Source organism: Martes martes (genome assembly GCF_963455335.1).
Source record: "Martes martes genome assembly, chromosome: 1".
Classification (NCBI taxonomy): Eukaryota; Metazoa; Chordata; class Mammalia; order Carnivora; family Mustelidae; genus Martes; species Martes martes.
In genome coordinates, this window is record NC_137888.1 from 104,992,222 (window position 1) to 105,011,729 (window position 19,508).

Here is a 19,508-nt window from a genome sequence, read left to right on the forward strand (position 1 = left end):
GCATTGGCAGAGAAAGAGGAGGCTGGGACAGAGACTGAGAAAGAACTATTAGAGAAGTTGAGGAAAATCAGGAAAGGAACATATTGAAGAAATCTCATGTGTCATACAGGAATGTCCTAGGCTAGAAATAATAGAAAACCTGGTTACAAGTTGTTCAAACAAAGGATAATTTTCTTACATAGCAAGTTGGCAGTCTAGACCTGGTACAGAGACTCAATACCATCATTAAGGACCCAGACTGTTGCTTTCTTTCTGAGCCACTTTTAAGGTGTTGGCTTATAACCTTATAGCTGAAAGATGGCTGCTGGACCTTCAGGAATCACATCCAAATTCAAGGGGACAGGGGGTCAAAGGCAGGACTAGCTGCAACTCTCTTCCATCTTTGGGAGTTCTTTTCATTTGTTGAATTGTGGTTTCATCTCGGATACTGAGTCACATGGTTACTCCTGGCTGCAGGGGAGGGTAAGAAATTGAGTGTTCAACTCTCCAGCTTCTATAGAAGGAGGCACAGGAGAACAGGTTGAGGATGGATATGAAGTCTGCCAAGTTGTTGTGCAAGAGAGTTCATGGTGCCTGGGTGGCTCAGTCAATTGGGTGTCTGCCTTCAGCTTGGGTTGTGATCTTAGGCTCCTGGAATTGAAACCCTGCATTGGGCTTTCTGCTCAGCAGGGAGTCTGCTTCTCCCTTCCACTCTCCCTCTGTGCTTTCCCTCTCTCTCTCTCTCTCTTTGTAGCAAATAAATAAATAAAATCTTAAAAAAAAAAAAAAGGAAAGAGTTCAAGAAAGAGAGGGACAAAGTGACCCAGGAGGAGAGGCACAGCTTTTTCCACCTTTGTTGTTGCATAAATAAATCTTTTATGCAAAATATTAATGTCAACACTGGGATGCCTGGGTGGCCCAGTTGATTAAGTGCCTGACTTTTGATCTCAGCTCAGGTCTTGATCTCAAGGTCGTGAGTTCAAGCCCCACATTGGGCTCCATACTGGGTGTTGAGCATAGTTTAAAAAAAACAAAAAAAGTCAACATTGTACAGCATACAGTATACAGTTAAGGGTAACAGAAAAGTTTTCCCAGCTGTTATACTCAATATTATGGGGCTTTGTTCTGTTGCTTTGTTTTTCTACTTTAAAACAGACAACCTGGGGATGCCTGGGTGGCTCAGTCATTAAGCTTCTGCCTTTGGATCAGGCCATCATCCAAGGACCCTAGGATTGAGCCCCACATCAGGCTAACTGCTCAACAGGAAGCCTGCTTCTCTCCCTCTCCCTTTCCCCCTGCTTGTGTTCCCTCTCTCGTTTTGTCTCTCTGTCACACAAATTAATAAAATCTTAAAAAAAACAAAAACAAAAACAAAAACAAAAAACAGACAACGTGCATTTGGAGCCATGAAAACCCAAATTCATTCTGTACACAGAATCTTATAGCTCAGATTCTCCACTTGGTCTTATCTACAATGAATACAATATAAAACAGCAAGAAAAATTCCCTGTCAGATTCTCCTCCTTTTGTTCCCTTTATAATGTGAACAGTTATTTTCTAGGCACATTTATGACTGTTCTGACATTATCTGTTTCTCAGTTGGGGAACACCAAATCTGGATGAGTTTACTCTGACTATATGAACAAGGTATTTTATAAGCATGGGAGAAACATAATGGTCATACGAAGTATAAAAGTTTGGAGATGTTTGGAGAATGAATGTTATTGCCCACGTGGTTCAAATCAGTGCCAAGGTCAATTTGTAGAAGACTGCTCTTACCAACTAAAATCCCCTGCTCACTTGCACTGGAGGAACTGAGATCTGATTGCAGGGGCAAAATCCAAAATCTGCCATTGTGAAGGCAGATTAAGTCTTCCAACATCAGGGTCAACAGGATAGCACTCTCCCCAGCAATTGATTTTTGAAACCTGATATATGCAATGTTCTTTGCTTTGGCTCAGTTGAGGCCACTGGAGGCCTCTTATTATATTTGGGAATGAGGGCTATTTACAGTCAGGATTATATCTCTTGACTAAGGGCATTTGGGGGCATTTCTAAAACAGATGGATCATAAAATAGGAAGCCAGGAAAACATCATGATAAAAACTATCAGAGGACCGTACAAGTCAATACCATCAAGGAAATTAAAGGATATTAAAAATTCTGTCAACAAATAAGCTCAGCACTTACTTATCTTTATTCAAAAACAAAAAGTAATGAAAATATCTCAGTACTGTATTAACTGGACACCTAAAGCTAATTAAAGATATAAGAAAATGTAACCAAATTAAAACCAGAAGCCTTCAGGCTTTAGAAATTCATGCTTTAAAAACTTGACCCAGAAGTTTAAGTAGAACTACTTTGCACATTCACCTTTTTACATTGCTTAGGTTCCACCAGAATGAACTCATATTGGTTGGTTGGAAATTTTATACTTATTTTACCTTACTTTTACAAATAATTTTCAGACATTTTTAGCCTATGCTCAGAGATTTCTTTCCTTTCCTTTATATTTTCCTTTCCCCCTTTCCTCCCCCTCTCCCTTTCTTTCTCTTCTTCCCTCCTTACCCCCCCTTCCTTCCTTCCTTTCCATCTCTCTCTCTGTCTCTTTTTTTTTCAGAGACTTCTTTTCTTAAAAATCAGCTTCATTGAGGGGTGCCTGGCTGGCTCCATGAAAAGAGGATACAACTCTTAAGCTCAGGGGGTTGTGAGTTCAAGTGTCCCACTGGTGTAGAGATTGCTAAAAAATCAAATAACCTTAAAAAAAAACCACTACAACTTCATTAAGATACAAATTTTTGCAATGAACATTTGCATACGGATTTTTTTTTTAAAGATTTTATTTATTTATTTGACAGAGATCACAAGTAGGCAAAGAGGCAGGCAGAGAGAGAGAGAGAGGAGGAAGCAGGCTCCCTGCTGAGCAGAGAGCCGGACGCGGGACTCAATCCCAGGACCCTGGAATCATGACCTGAGCCGAAGGCAGAGGCTTTAACCCACTGAGCCACCCAGGTGCCCCTGCATACAGATTTTGTGCAGACATATGCTTCCGTCTTTTTTTCAGGATTCGCCTAGGAGTGTAACTGCTGGGTCATAGGGTAACTCTGTGTTGAACATTTTGAGGAACTGCCAAGCTGTTTGCCAAAGTGGCTACGCCCTTTCACACCCCCATCAGCAGTGTATGAGAATTCCAATTTCTCCACATCAAGAGGCTTTAGTTTTCTAAGAAGTAAACACAGAGGACCCCACCAGTTCCAGTCACAGAAAGTTTCCTTCCAGGGCAAATAAATATTCTTTTTTTTTTTTTTTTTGCAAGAATGAAAACATGTCTTGCATCATCTTCCCCATTGCCAGAGCTTGGATTCTGTGGCGACTGCACAATCCACGCAGGCTAGAAGCACTAGTAGAAGGTGCCTGGCTGGCTCAGTCAGTGGAACAACTGACTCTTGATCCTGGGCTTGTGAGTTCGAGCTCCATGTTGGGTCTAGAGATTACTTTAAAAAAAAAAAAAAGGCACTATAGCTGGCTGCTTTGGGGTTATGATAGGATCCAGTAAGATCTACAAAGGTGGATATAGTTTTGCCAAAATCAAATAGGCCAAACAGATATTTGGTTTCTTGTTTGGACCTGGTTGGAAATAATCGTTTTTGTGTTTTCTTTTTTGTAAGATTTTATTTATTTATTTGACAGACAGAAACCACAAGTAGGCAGAGAGGCAGGCAGAGAGAGAGGAGGAAGCAGGCTCCCCGCTGAGCAGAGAGCCCAACGCGGGGCTTGATCCCAGGACCCTGGAACCATGACCCGAGCCAAGGGCAGAGGCCCCAACCCACTGAGCCACCCAGACACCCCTCGTTTATTTTTTTAAATTACTTTTTTTAAAGTTTTTAAATTCCTTTTTAAAAGATTTTATTTATTTGAGAGAGATAGAGAAGAAAGAACAAGTGGGGAGGAAAGGGAGAAGCAGGCTCCTGCTTGCAGGGAGCCTGGAGCTGAGAGCCTGATATAGGACTCGATCCCAGGACCCCAGGATCACAACCTGTGCCTAAGGCAGATATTTAACCGACTGAGCCACCCAGGCACCCCTAAAGGTTTTTTATTCTTGCAGTAATCTCTGTACCCTGTGTGGGGCTTGAACTCACAACCCCGAGACCAAGAGTCACCCACTCCACCCACTGAGCCAGCCAGAAACCCCAGTTATTGTTTATTTTTAACTGTATGAGTGTAATTCCCAGGCACTAACTACAATTTGCTTGGGGCTGTAAATACATGAGATCTCATTTAAGAAATTGAATTAATATTGCAACCTGATAAGGGAACGTCATTACCTTAAGGGCTCTGGGGTCCCACTCATGTTAATCTTAGGAAGTATGGATGGTCTTCCTAGGGAATAGGCCAGGACACCTGAATCTCTGGGTCAGAGTTTAGAAACAATTTTCCATTTAAGCCAGTTTCTGCCTCAGGCAGAACTTTGATTTTGCCATCCTTTTCAGGCTTTCCTTGTTTCCCTGATTGCTGCTTTCAGTCTGCCGGCAGGGCCCCTCACCACTGGAGCCCTGCAAGGAGCTGTTTGGCACATCTCCCCGACTGACGCCCCTCCAACTACAGACTGCTTTTCCTGGGTCAGCGTCACCACTCCTGGAACCTTTCTTGACTAATGTTAATTACAGTTGATATTTTTTTCTTTCATTACTATTGTACACTTAACTTCCGTTATCAGTCTCTTTCCTCCCACACATATACTAAGGAAGACATTGGCAAGCAATCTAGACCCCCATCCTGGGGGGTGCTTGGGTGGTGCAGTTGGTTGAGCATCCGACTCTTGATTTTGGCACAGGTCATGATCTCAGGGTCGTGGGATCAAGTCCCACATTGGGTTCTGCCCTCAGTGGGGAGTCTGCTCTCTCCATCTCTCTCTGCTCCTCCTTGAACCTCCCTCCATGCTCTGTCTTGAAAATAAATAAAGAAGTCTTTAAATCATTCATTCCCCTTTTGCACTTGAGAAGCTATAAGTGATTACACAAACTATATTTTTTCCCCAAGAGTTGACACTAAGTTTAAGCATATTGTCAAAATCTCCCTGACCTCAGTCTATGGAGATCAACTTTATTTAAATAAAACTGTTCCAAATTTAAAAGTTGCCTAACATTTTAGTTGCCTTAGCTCTATCATTTTAATCTTATATACTTGGGAATAAGAGATTACCTCAGAAGTATGACTGTCTCAGAAGCACGGAAACATAGCTAGGAAACACAGTTAATTGTTTCTCATACATATTTAACCTGAATATTAATATGTTTCTACTAGTTTTATCTGATCAGATAATGTACAAACAGAAATTTCCCAAATAATTTTAAAATTCTTACCCATGGAAGTTAGACGTGTCAATATAATATATTTTTTTTTTTAGAGAAAGAGAGAGTGCACATGAGCGGGGTGTGGGGTGCGGCACAGAGAGAGAATCTTGAGAATCTTAAGCAAGCTATAGGCCCCACATGCAGCCACACACAGGGCTCAATCTCCCAACCCTGAGATCAGGATTTGAGCTGAAATCAAGTGTTGGATGCTCAACCAACTGAGCCACCAAGGCGCCCGCAGTTTAATATTTTTAATTTTCTACTTGGTATAGAGTAATAATTCTCTAATGTCAAAAAACAGCATCTGGAGTAAAACAGTAGATGGCATCTGCCTTCTGTATAGAATGCCCCCCACCCACGCCAAGACACGGGGAGGGGAGGGGGCAGGGCCATCCACTGCAGCCAATAGGGCTTCTCTAAATGGTATGCCTGGGGGGTGTGGTGGCTAACACCCTAGTGCCACAGGGTTTGGCTGTGTGGCCACCTCCACCACTTCTTAGCGGTTTGACAAGTGACTCAAACTTTCTGTGCTTTCATTTTTTCTTCCACAAAGTAGAGAATAAGGAAAAAGTTGTTATTTAGATTAAATTTGTGAAGTGCTTGGAACATTGCCTGATAGGTACATGGTGTTACTCAGTATCTAATTATAGTAAGGTGGGTCCAGGTTACCAGAGCTTCTGATTTTTCATAGAAGGAGAAATCCAGATTGTTATGTGATATTTCTCAATGTTTGGAGTATTGGCTTTTTAAAAAAGATTTTATTTTATTTGAGAGAGGAAATGCATAAACTGGCAGGAGGAGGGGCAGAGGGAGTGGGAGAGAATCTCAAGCAGACTCCATGCCCAGCGTGGAGCCTGATGCAGAGCTCCATCTCATGGCCCTAAGATCCTGACCTAAGCCAAAACCAAGAGTGGATGCTTAGCCCACTGAGCCACCCAGGTGCCCCTGGGTGAATGTTAGGCTTGTTCTAAAGCAAGGTGTGACATCAGAGGCTGTGGCTATGCAACCTCTCTGAACTGTACTGTCATTCACTGCTATCTCGCCAGCTCCCACCAACTGCCTGATCAAAGCATGTTGACAATGCCACCCACCAGGTTCCCCAGGGTCATGTGGACAGATGCCTGTTTCAGCTCTTCTGATGGATGCCTCATACTTAAAATTGTCCCAAAGGGAATTTCGATTCACCCAAGTCCCAACTCACAAAATCTGTTCTTCTTTCAGACTCTCCTCCCGCCTTAGGAAATGGCACCACTCTTCCCCATTTGCCAATGCCAGAAACCTGCAGGGGTGGGGGATGACCTCAGTTCTTCTCCCACCCAATCTTCTCCTCCCAGCCCTACCTCCCCTGGTTGTGCGTTGTGAGGGTGAATGCTGACTGAGGAGGCCTGGGTAAGGAGGGGCCTGAAATCCAACCTCCAGCTGTGCAGGCTGTGTCTGCTGGAAGGAAGGGGGCTTTGTCTATATGTATTTGGCTTAGCAGGGTCAGGCTCCTCCCAGCTCATTACCAAGTCTCTTGTATTTTCTCCAAAATTCTCTAATCTGTCTACTTCACTCCATCTCTACTGTTCAGGGTAAGCTCTCCTCATTTTTCATCTGGGAGACTCAGTTTGCTTTCCAACTGTCTAGCTGCTGCTTTGTTCACACAACCCTCCAGTCATTCCCCACCCACTCACCAAGATAAGCAATCTTTTTAGAAGGGCAAATAAAATACATGGCACCCCTGCTTAAAGTCCTCTCATGACTTCCTGTTGTTTTTATGGCAAAGATCAAAGTTTTAACACCACCTCCTGTGTGATCTTGCTCCCACCCTCAGCCCCAGCCGCTCTGCTCTTTCCTTCTCACGTTGCCTTAGGTATTATCATGCCCCAATGGTTTCTATTGCCTTCAGGTTTCACTTAATGTGTTTCTTGGGAGGTCTTTCCCACCTGCATATTAAATGTGCTCCCCCTGTACTGGGCTGTCTTTACTTTGCCCAGTTCCTTAGTAGAGCTTATCTCTGCTATGGAAATGTGCACACTGTGTGCATGTGTGTAAAAATCTGTAGCCATGTTATATTTCATTAAATGGGGCAAACTTTTTCAGAGGCTCTCACTGCTATCAGGGGCTGGGCTAAACTTAAGCTTGACAATTAAAGTTATCTGGTCTTGAAAGGTCTCATTTGGGGTAAACATTCAGTCAGTTTCAAGTTTCAGTCCTGCCAGAACTTTCCCTTCCACACCTTGACTTCCCAAGATGGCCTGTGGGATCAAAGGGAAGCTTCGAGACAGTGGCCAGAGGGGTCCCAGACCTGTGTGCACAGCTGTGAGATGTAGTCTGGGTCCTCATTGGCTTCTGCTCCCTAGTCACTCTGGTCACCACAGCCCTGCTGGCATCAGCTGCAAAGGTTGTTGGCTGGCAAACATGATCTGTTGCTTCAGCACCTTGATATTCAGATGTCTGAATCTCACTCACTCCCATCCCTGCATCCCTGCTCCTCTTACCAGCCGACCTGGGAGCACTTTAGCTCTTGCTGGGGGCTTCTGCTCTGTTCATCCTTGGGGTCTTACTCACATTCTCCAGCCATTCCCTGCCAATCGGTCCACCACTACCCCCTGGTTTAGGATCACCTGGTCTCTGGCACAATACCCATTGTCCCATTCATGGCTCTCAGCCATGCTACTTTGCCTGGCAGGGAGCATACAGAGAGGTCTGTGTTTCTGGCACACCATCTGTAAGTTGAGGACAACTAGCAGCAGCAGCCTCTCTCTCCCCAAGCCACTCTCTGCATCTGAGCCCTGTTTAATGTGACCTATCTGCCAGAATTGGGAAGCCAACCAAGCTGGACTAGAGGAAGTGGGTTTCTAGCCCCACCCCTATGCCCAGTTAGCCAGACACTTCTATGTGATATCTACATGTGGTATCCAATTGGATTGGGGATCGCCAAATATGGGGTGATGATCAGGTGGTATGGGCAGTGAAAGGATTCACCTGAGGCAGAACAAAGGCACTAGAAGTTTATTGAAAACACTGCAAGGCAGCAGCAGATGGGACAGCAAAGAAGAGTCTCTGCCATGAGGCAATGGGAGGGGGCTGTTTCTAAAGGGGGATGGTGAGGAGGTTGTAAGGAGCCCACAGGTTAGTTAGGGCCTATGGATATTTTGAACTGGGTTGCCTGATGGGCCTGTCTGTACTCAGCCAGGTGGTTGCTATGGGCCCTTCATTCCATTGCTCAAGCCTGTTTGCCTTAAAGCAATCTCTACCTCAGGGTTAGATGTCAAAAGCAGGGAAACACTGACACATTCATGCTGATCTCTTATCCTCCCTCTTTCTCCATGAAATTTATTTTTTTAACCTCTCCAGTTTCTATTCTCTCTTTGGGTCTTAGCTTTAGGATCAGGGAGGACTTTCCTGGCCTTTCAGATCACATTGTCTATAAATTTCACAAGGGCAGGAACTCTTTTGTTCTTTTCTGATCCCTAGTGTGTAACACAGTGCTTGGCACACAGTGCCAGAACAAAGAACAGAAACGCAATAAAAATTTGCTGAGTAAATATTATTTATCTGTCTTTACCTGTAATATACCTTAAGGTCAGGGGGCCAGGGGTGATGTATTACAAACCCTTGATAATTCCCTTATCATGCAGAGCTTTGGAGTAAATTCCTGGCCCTACTCTTCATTCATTCAACAAAAACTTTTTTTAAAACATTATTTATTTATTATTGAGAGAGAGAGAGAATGCAGGTGTGTGTCTAGGGTGGGGGAGCATAGGGAGAGGGAGAGAGAGAATCTCAAGCAGATTCCTTGCTGTGCAGAGCCTGAGGACAGGTTCCATCCCACCACCGTGAGATCAGCACCGGAGTGGAAACCAAGAGTAGGAGGCTCAATCGACTGTGCCACCCAGGTGCCCCCAACAAATGCTTTTTGAGTGCACCCTGTGCAGTGTACTGGGCTTGCTGTTGGAGATAAAGGAGTATATTCTTTAAAACATTTTTATTAGACATTGAATACATCCTAAAAAAGCATACAAAGTTATAAAGTGAACTCTCTCTAAACCTACTACTCAGCTCCAGTGGTTAATCTTTTTTTTTTTTAAGATTTTATTTATTTGTCAGAGAGAGAGAGAACATGAGATGCACAAGCAGGAGAAGCAGCATGCAGAGGGGGAAGCAGACTCCCCTCTGAGCCCTACCTGGGGCTCCATGTAGGGCTTGATTGTAAGACTCTGGGATCACCAGCTGAGCCAAAGGCAGATACTTAACTGGCTGAGCCACCCAGGCATTCTGGTAAATCTTTATATAGTGAGTTGAACAGAGTGAAGGGTGACAGAAACAGATCGCTGGAGAGCTACAGCAGTAGCTGTATTGTAGGAAGAAAGAAAGGAAAAGGTGGGCTCAAAAGATACTTAGGAGCAGGGCGCCTGGGTGGCTCAGTTGGTTAAACATCTGCCTTCGGCCTAGGTTATGATCCCAGGGTCTTCAGATGGAGTCCCGAGGCAGGCTCCCTGCTCAGCAGGAGTCTGCTTCTCCCTGTCCCTCCCCGGCTCATTCATTCTCAATCTCTCTCTCTCTCTCTCTCAAAAACAAAAATCTTAAAAAAAAAAAAAATATATATATATATATACACACACACACACACACACACACACACACTTAGGAGGTAAATTGGATATGATGGATTGTCATTCACTAGTTGTATAAACTAGTTAAGTCCCAACCTTTCGGAGCCTCAATTTCTGCATCTTTATAATAGGTTAGTAATAACTATTGTTATATGTATCCCTAGCACCTAACACAAAGCTTGGCTCAAGATGATAAACACACACAAATCGTAACTACTGTTGTTATTACTGTAGAAGCTTCATATATGCTGGCAGAATGAATATTCTGTCAAACTTGAGGCTGGAACTCGCCATTTCTACTGAGGAAATGATAAAGAACGGTGCCTTTGCCAGAACGGACATCCATACTCCCCAGGCAGTGCGGCAGCACAGGCCGGGATCAGGGTCTGGGCCACCGCCAATCCCAGCTCCCTCCTGGCGCGCGCCCCAGCACGGGCTGGAGCCCTGGCCCCGCCCACATCCCTGCAAGTCCCGCCCCTGGGGCCGCGCGCGCCACCGCCGCCGCCGCGCGCGTCCCGCCCCGCCCCTGCTGCTGACGTGCAGGGCCGAAAGGGACGGGCGGGCTCTGCCGAGTCGTGTGCTTCCGCGGGCTCCGGGGTCGCTGGGGCCTCGTGGCGGGGCGGCTCCGCGAGGCTTCGCCCGCTCCCGCACCTCCCTCGTGACCTCTCGCCGCGCCCAGCGGGCCCTGCGCTTCGGCTGGAGACCGGAGAAGGGGTGAGTGTTGGCGGGAGCGGGATCGGACGGGCCGGGCGCGCGCTCCACTCTCCGGGGCATTGTCTGGGCGGGGGCGGCGCGGGCACGTGCGCTCCCCTCCCCCACCCTGCCGGCCGCGCGGCCCCGGCGGAGCAGAGGGAGGGAGCTGGTGACTGCAGAGGACAGAGGACCGGGAGGGGAGGCTGGTTCCGGGGTGAGTGTGTCTGTCGGGGGAGTCTCCGAAGCGGGAGCCTGGAATCTGGGTGTGTTGGAGGGTCCTTCTAAGGGGCGCAGCCCTCCCTGAGGGGATGGGGGGGGTCCCTTGAGCCCCAATGGCTGGAGCTGTCAGGATGTTAAGCTTGGTGGCCTGGGATGGGATTGGAGGCGAGATTTGGCTCCAACACTGGCAAGTTGTGGGTTTACCGACAAGAACCGTGGAATCTTCCTCCAACCTGTCGCCATCCTTACTGTCCTCCTCCCTCGCGAAGGATGAGTGGGATTTAGAAAGGTTGGAGGATATTCCAGGGATATGCCAGAGTTAAAGCCCCAGACGTGTAACAGGGTGCGGGGTTAGAGTAGAAAGCTTGGGAAAGTGAGTACTTGGAAGAAAGGCTGGTTTGGTGGGTTGTGGCCAGATTGCAGAAGACAGTGAATGAGGTTTATATCATAACCTTTTTTTTTCTATCATGAGTGTAATTAGGTTAAAAAATAGAAAGTAGAAGAGGAAAATAACAATCTCACAGCCCTTGACACCTCATTTTTAGACTGTTCATGTGTGTTTGCTAGAATTTTCATCAATGCTTATAATAGTTACAGAGTTTACCTACAATTTTCATTCTCTTTTCTCCTTAGGGTGTAAAAATGCGATGTAATATACACTATTCAGCAATATCCTTTCTTCTTAATAAGCAAGTAGCATGTATTCATCATAGAAAAATTAAAAAATATAGACAAGCAAAGTAAAGAGTATTCATAGTTTTACTGCCTGGAGAAATTGTGTGTTTTTGGTGTGTATGTTCTTTCAAAGATAGGAGCAGCTAATGCCCTGATTAGGAATTTAGTTTCCACAGGAATCCTTTGAAGGTTTTAAGAAGGCAGGTAGCATAATCTGACTGCTGTGTGGAGGAAGAGGGAAAGAGTGGGAGCTGGGAGATCAGTTAGGATGCTGTTTGCAGTACCGTGGGGCTAGGTCCATGGCAGCAGAGATGGAGTACAAAGATTTAAAAATACTTTGGAGGTACAATGAACAAGACTTGGGAGTGGGTTAGTGAGGGGATGGGAAGATTCTTTGCCTTTAAAAAAAAATTTATATATATATATATATGTATTTAATGATTTATTTATTTTAGAGAAAGAGAGCCTGAGTGAACAGAGGGAGGTGCAGAGGGAGAGAGAGAGAGAATCTCCAGCAGACTTCTGCTGAGCGAAGAGCTGAAGTGGGGCTCCATCTCGTGCCCTGAGATCATGACCTGAGCTGAAATCAAGAGTTGGATGTTTAACCAACTCAGCCACTCAGGCACCCCTTAATATATTTTTTAAAATTAAGCTCTGTGCCCAACATGGGGCTTGAACTCACGACCCTGCGATCAGAAGTTGCATGTTTTATTGACTAACCTGGCCAGATGCCCTGAGAATTCTTTGCATTTTGGTATTTGTTTTGAGCTACTGTGAGTAGATTTTGACATTTACTGAGAGGAAGAAGAATGGAAGAGAAATTTGAGGTGGGAAAAATTAGTTCTTTTTGGGTATATTAAATGTGAGATGCCTATCAGTTATGAAATTGGTATATTGAAGAGGCAGTTGGATGTACAGGTTTGGAACTCATGGAAGAGATAACCAAGACCTGTTAGAGAAAAATTTGGAGTTCATTACATATTGAAAGGTATGGGACTGTATGAGATCATCGAGGGAAAAAGTATAGATAGGTGAAAATTGGTGCTTTGAGGTCAGTACTGGAAGAAGATTGAACATAGGACAGGAGAAACAGCCAGTTGAGGTAGGGAAAAAAACCAGAAGACTTGTGTCATGGAAGCCAAGAAAAATAAGTTCATAGAGGATAGAGAATTGGCCCATCCATGCTTCTGAGAAGTTTGGTGAGATACTCAGTTGGATTTGGAGGTTGATAGTTTTGTCACTGTTATTACTATTATTATTATTTTTGAAGATTTAAAAATTTTTAAGTAATCTCTACTCCCAGTGTGGGGCTTGAACTCACAACCCAGGGGTCAAGAGTCACATCCGCCATCAGCCGAGCCAGCCAGGCACCCCTGGTTTTTGGTAGTATCCAGAGTTCTAGAAGTGGGAGGTGGAAACCAGATTGGAATAATTGATTGGGGCTTAAGGAAGTGAAGATAATGAGTGCAGATTAGAAAAACCTAGACCTTTTTTTGAGATGCCTTATTTCCATTTGCTCCAAAACTAAATTTGGTAGGATAAAAAATGGTGTCTTGTTTAATTTTTCATTCCTTGATTACTAGTGTGTTTGAACACTTTTCCACATATATAGGCCATTGGTAAATTTCTCTTTCTCTCCCGTGTATATCTTTTTGTGTTTATCACTTCTGGGAATTGATTGTCAAGAGTTCTTGTAGATACTGAAAACATGTACTTTGACATAGAGCTTGTAGAATTTCCCCCCTTAAGTATTTTTCCGTTCTGGGAATAAATGAGGTTATTACATATGCATGGTTAATAACGGAAAAGCCATATTTAACATTTAGCTCCTACATATGCTTCCCCCCCCCAATTATAGTAGGATACACATAAAATTTACCACCGAAACCATTTTTAAGTGTGCAGTTCAGTGGTCTTAGATACATTTTTAACAGTGTGCAACCATACCACCATCCATCTACATCACTCTTTTCGTCTTATAAAACTGAAAATCTGTACCCATTAAGCAGGAACTACCTATTCCCCCTTTCTCCTAGTCCTTGGCAGCCACCATTCTGTCTCTGTGACTGATTTTGAGTATATATATATATATATTTTTTAAAGATTTTATTTATTTATTTGACAGACAGAGATCACAAGTAGGAGAAAGGCAGGCAGAGAGAAGCAGGCTCCCCACTGAGTAGAGAGCCCCATGCGGGGCTCGATCCCAGGACCCCGAGATCATGACCTGAGCCGAAGGCAGAGGCTTTAACCCACTGAGCCACCCAGGCGCCCCTGATTTTGAGTATATTAAGTATCTCATATAAAGAGAATCATATAGTATTTGTCTTTTTCTGACAGGCTTACTTCACTTAGTATAATATTTTCAAGGTTCACCCATGTTGTAGCATGTGTCAGAATTTTCTTTTCTTTTTTTTTTTTTTTTTAAAGATTTTTATTTATTTATTTGTCAGAAAGAGAGAGAGCGAGCACAGGCAGAGGGAGAAGCAGGCTCCCCGCTGAGCAAGGAGCCCAATGTGGGACGCGATCCCGGGATGCTGGGATCATGACCTGAGCCGAAGGCAGCTGCTTAACCAACTGAGCCACCCAGGCGTCCCCAGAATTTTCTTTAAAAAAATTTTTTTTAAAAAGTTTTTATTTTAATCCCAGTTAGTTAACATACAGTGTTTTATTAGTTTCAACACTTCTGTATATTATTACCCTGTGCTCATCACAAGTGCGCTCACCTGTTTCACCCATCCCCCGCACCTCCCCTCTGGTAGGTATCAGTTTGTTCTCTGTAATTAAGAGTCTGTTTCTTGGTTTGTCTCTTTTCCTCTTTGCTCATTTGTTTCTTAAATTTTACGTATGAGTGAAATCATATGGTATTTGTCTTTCTCTGACTGACTTATTTCACTTATAGCATTATACTCTCTGGCTTCATCCATGTGGTTGCAAATGGCAAGATTTCATTCTTTTAAATGGCTGAATAATATTCCATTGTGTATATATTCCACATCTTCTTTATCCATTCATTAATCAGTGGACACTTGGGCTGCTTCCGTATCTTGGGAATTATGAATATTGCTGCTGTAAACATAGCGGCACATGTATCCCTTTGAATTAGTGTTTCTGTATTCTTTGAGTAAAGAACTTTCCTTTCTAAGTCTGAATAATATTCCAGTGTATTTGTACGTATCACATTTGTTTACCCATTCATCTGTTGATGAACACTTGGGTTGTTTCCATCTTCTAGCTATTGTGAATAATGCTGCTAAGAACATGGGTGTACAGGGGCGCCTAGGTGGCTCAGTGGGTTAAGCCTCTGCCTTGGGCTCAGGTCATGATCTCAGGGTCCTGAGATCGAGCCCTGCATCGGGGTCTCTGCTCAGCGGGGAGCCTGCTTCCCTTTCTCTCTCTGCCTGCCTTTCTGCCTACTTGTGATCTCTCTCTCTGTCAAATAAATAAATAACATCTTAAAAAAAAAAAGAAAGAACATGGGTGTACAGATACCTCTTCAAGACCCTGCTTTTAGTTCTTTCAGTATATATCTACCCAGAAGTAGAATTCTTAGATCATACAGTAATTCTGTTTTTAGTTTTTTGAGGAACTGCCACACTGTCTTCCATAGTGGCTTGCACATATATTCCCAACATTGTACAAGGGTTCCAGTTTCTTCACATCCTCGCCAATACTTGTTTTCTGGTTCGTTCTTTCTTTCTTTATTTATTTTTTGATAGTCATCCTAATGGGTGTGAGGTGATAATCTCACTGTGGTTTTGATTTGTACTTCCCTAATATTAGTGATGGTGAGCATCTTTTCAGGTGCTTATTTGGTCATTTCTATATCATTGGAGAAATGTTTATTCCAAATCTTTTGCCTACTTTGAGTCACGTTTTTTATTGCTTTCTGTTTCAGGAGTTCTCTTTATATATTCTGGATAGGAATCCCTTATTGGATATATGATCTGTAAACATTTTCTCCTTTGACTTGCCTTTTTACTCTGTTGATAGTGTCTTTGATGCACAAAATTGAAAATTTTTCATGAAATCCAATTTATTTTTTTATGACATGTGACTTTGGGGACATATCTAAGAAATCTTTGCAAATCCAATGTTGTGAAGCTTTTAAGAGTTTTGTTATTTTAAGTTTACATTTAATTCTGCGATCGTTTTGAGTTAATTTTTGAATATGTTGTTAGGTAAGCGTCTGACTTCATTCTTTTGCATATAGATACTCAATTTTTCTAGCACCATTTGTTGAAAATACTGTCCTTTCTCAATTGAATGGCCTTGGCACTCTTATAAAAAATCATGTGACCATAGATGCAAAGCCTTATTTCTGGGCTCTCTGTTCTGTTCCATTGGTCTGTATATTTCTCCTTATGGCAGTACCACACTGTTTTGATTACTGTAGCTTCTAGTACGTTGTGAGTCCTTCAGTTTTGTACTTTTTCAAGATTGTTTTTGTCAGGGTCCCTTGATACTCCATATGAATTTTGGAATGGGTTTTTCTATTTCTATCAAAAAATGTCATTGGAATTGTGATAGGGATTGTATCACATTTATGGATGGCTTTGGGGAGTACTGACTTTTAAACAATATTTTCCAGTCTGTAAACATAAGATGTGTTTCCATTTAGTTATGTTGGTTTTAATTTCTTTCACCAATGTTTTGTAGTTTTTGTTGTATAAGTCTTTCACCTCCTCAGCTAAGTTAATTCCTAAGTACAGTTGACCCTTGAACCACATGGGTTTGAATTGTGTGTATCCATTTATATGTGGAGTTTTCTTGATACAGTGCTATAAATGTGTTTTTCTCTTCATGGTTTTCTTAATATTTTTTCTAGCTTATTTTATTGTAAGAATACATATATAATACATACAGCATACAAAATATTTGTTAATTGTTTATGTTGTTGGTAAAGCTTCTGGTCAATAGTAGGCTATTAGTAGTTAAATTTTGGGGGAGTCAGAAGTTATACATAGATTTTTGACTGAATGGGCATTGGTGTCCCCAATCCCTGCATTGTTGAGAGGTCAACTATGTTTTATTATTTTGATGCTATTATAAATGGACTTAGTTTTGTAATTTCCTTTTCAGATTTTTCACTGTGTTTAGAAATGCAGCAGAATTTTGTGTGTTGATTAAGTATCCTGCTACTTGGCTGACTTCATTTATTCTAAAAGTTTTTTTTTGTGGAATTTTTAGGGTTTTCCACATATAAGATCATATCCCTCCATATTAAAATGCCTTCACTTCATTCATTGGATACACTATAATTTGCTGTAGACTGCTTCCAGTCTTGTATTAGAAAGTATACAGCAAGAGGAGAACTGACATTTAAATTATAGATCTGTGAGTGTAGTCCACATATGACAGTAAATTAAGAGTGTGAATTTTTATTGCCAGTCCTTGAATTCACTCCCATCTTCCTGCCTTTAATCCTGCTCCCTCTTTTATCCTGTTTCTATATTGCTGCCAAATAGAGGGTAAGGGTCAGTGCTTTTTCCCTCATAGAAAACAAGACTTAGGAAGCAAATTGTTTCTATAACATCTGTTTTGTAAGTTAGAAAAAAAGTTTTTAAAGACTGCAGTGTACTTCATGGATGAGTTGGAATTTGATTTGATTCTTAAAAGATGAATAGCATTTCAGTAAGCAAGAGAGAAGATAGAGGTGAAATATGAATCCATTGAAAAGTAATTGTGTTCAGGCATGTGAGCTTTGGTGACTGCAGACAAAGAGAGGTAGAACTAGTTGTCCAGCCAAGGATTGTTTATCCTGTTTACCTGAAGAATGAGCTATAAGAATGGTGTGTGGGGGGAGACCCGTTATGTGTTGGTAGTGAAGACTGAGGGTAAGGAGAATGCTAAAGGGGACTTCAGCTTGATTTATATGTTTTTTCATTTAGTTAATGGATACATTGGTGATTGTTATCTATTTTGTTTCTTAAAAATTAGTTTCTTAAAAATTAATTTGGGTGGCGCAGTGGGTTAAGCATCTGGCTCTTGGTTTTGGCTCAGGTCATGATCTTAGGGTCCTGGGATCCAGCCATGTATGGGGCTCCATGCTCAGCATGGAGACTGAGGTCCCTCTCCCTCTACCCCACCACTTGTGCTGTCCCTCTCTCTCTCTCTAAAATGAAGAAATAAAATCTTAAAAAAATTATTTTGAGAGCATGTGTACCTTTAAAAAAAAAAAGATTTATGTATTTATTAGAGTACAAGAGCATGGGTGCATGTGTGAGCAGTGGGGAGATGGAGGGGGAGAGAGAAACCCAAGCTGACTCCGTGCTGAGTGTGGAGCGTGATGGAAGGCTCCATCGCAAGACCTGGAGATCACGATCCCAGCAGAAACCTAGAGTCAGACACCCAACTGACTGTATCAACCAGGTGCCCCTAGAGTATGTATGCTTTATGCCTTTTTTTTTTTTTTTAAGTTTTATTGGGGCACCTGGGTGGCTCAGTTGTTTAAGTGTCTACCTTTATCTCAGTTCATGACCGCGGAGTCCCAGGATTGAGCCCCATGTCGGGCTCCCTGCTCATCGGAGAGCCGCTTCTACCCCTGCTCCTCACCCTGCTTGTGCTCGTGCTTTCTCTCAAATAAAATTTATTTTATTTTTTTATTTTTTTTTTTTAAAGATTTTATTTATTTATTTGACAGAGATCACAATTAGGCAGAAAGGCAGGCAGAGAGAGAGGAAGGGAAGCAGGCTCCCCGCTGAGCAGAGAGCCCGATGCGGGGCTTGATCCCAGGACCCTGGGATCATGACCTGAGCCGAAGGCAGAGGCTTTAACCCACTGAGCCACCCAGGCACCCCAAATAAAATTTATTTTAAAGAGAGAGCATGTGATCACAAGTTCAGGGACAAGGCAGAAGGAGAGGGAGAGAGTCTCAAGCAAGACTCTGTGTTGAGTGTGGACCTGTGGTGGGGCCTCATCTCATGACCCTGCGATCACCATCCCACCCGAAACCAAGAGTTGGACACTCAACCACCTGTGCCACCTAGGCACTCCGAGAGTGTGTATACTTTTTATAATTGAGATATTTATACTATTTATAATTGAGATATAATTCATGTAATATAAATTCATCATTTTAAAATGTATAATTCAATGTTTTTTACTGTATTTACAAGATTATGCAACCATTTCTACCATCTAATTCCAAAATATTTCCATCACCTGAGAAAGAAACCCCATACCTATCAGCGGTCAGTTCTGGTTCCCCCTTCTCCCCTGGCACCCACTGTTTGTGTCTATAGTTGTGTCTATAGTTTGTGTCTATAGTTTTGCCTGTTTCTATACATTTCATGTAAACAGGATCATATAACATGTGGCCTTTAGTATCTGGCTTCTTTCACTTAGCATGCTATATTCAGTCCATCTGTGGTGTAGCATGTATCAGTACCTAATTTTTTTTTTAAGATTTTATTTATTTATTTGACAGACAGAGATCACAAGTAGGCAGAGAGGCAGGCAGCGAGAGAGGAGGAAGCAGGGTCCCTGCTGAGCAGAGAGCCCGATGCGGGGCTCGATCCCAGGACCCGGGAATCATGACCCGAGCCGAAGGCAGAGGCAGAAGGCAGAGGCTTTAACCCACTGAGCCACCCAGGCACCCCACAGTACCTAATTATTTTTATTGCTTAATAATATTCTGTATGGGGGCACCTGGGTGGCTCAGATGGTTGGGCGTCTGCCTTCAGCTCAGGTCATGATCTCTGGTCCTGGGATTGACCCCCATATTGGGCTCATGGCTGCTTCTCCTTCTCCCTCTGCCTCTCCCCCTGCTTATGCTCTCTCTCAAATGAATAATAAAATCTTAAAAAAATATATTCTGTATGAACATACCACATTTTGTCTAGTCATCAGTTGGTAGATATTTGGGGTGCATACTTTTTCAGTATCGTGAATAATGCTGTTATGAACATTTACATTTAAGTTTTTATGCATACATGTCTTTTCAGTTCTCTTGGACATATACCTAGGAATGGAATTGCTAGGTCATACA

The 19,508-nt window shown here is 42.9% G+C and overlaps 1 protein-coding gene across 1 annotated transcript in view; it reads left to right on the forward strand.

Annotated features, from left to right (window-relative positions):
- The first annotated feature begins 10,459 nt into the window (after positions 1-10,459).
- Positions 10,460-19,508, forward strand: part of YEATS2 (YEATS domain containing 2) — a 115,172-nt gene continuing 106,123 nt past the window's right edge. Inside the window, exon 1 of the mRNA XM_080797750.1 lies at positions 10,460-10,645. The gene's annotated coding sequence lies outside the window, so the exon portion shown is untranslated. The remainder of the gene's footprint in view (positions 10,646-19,508) is intronic.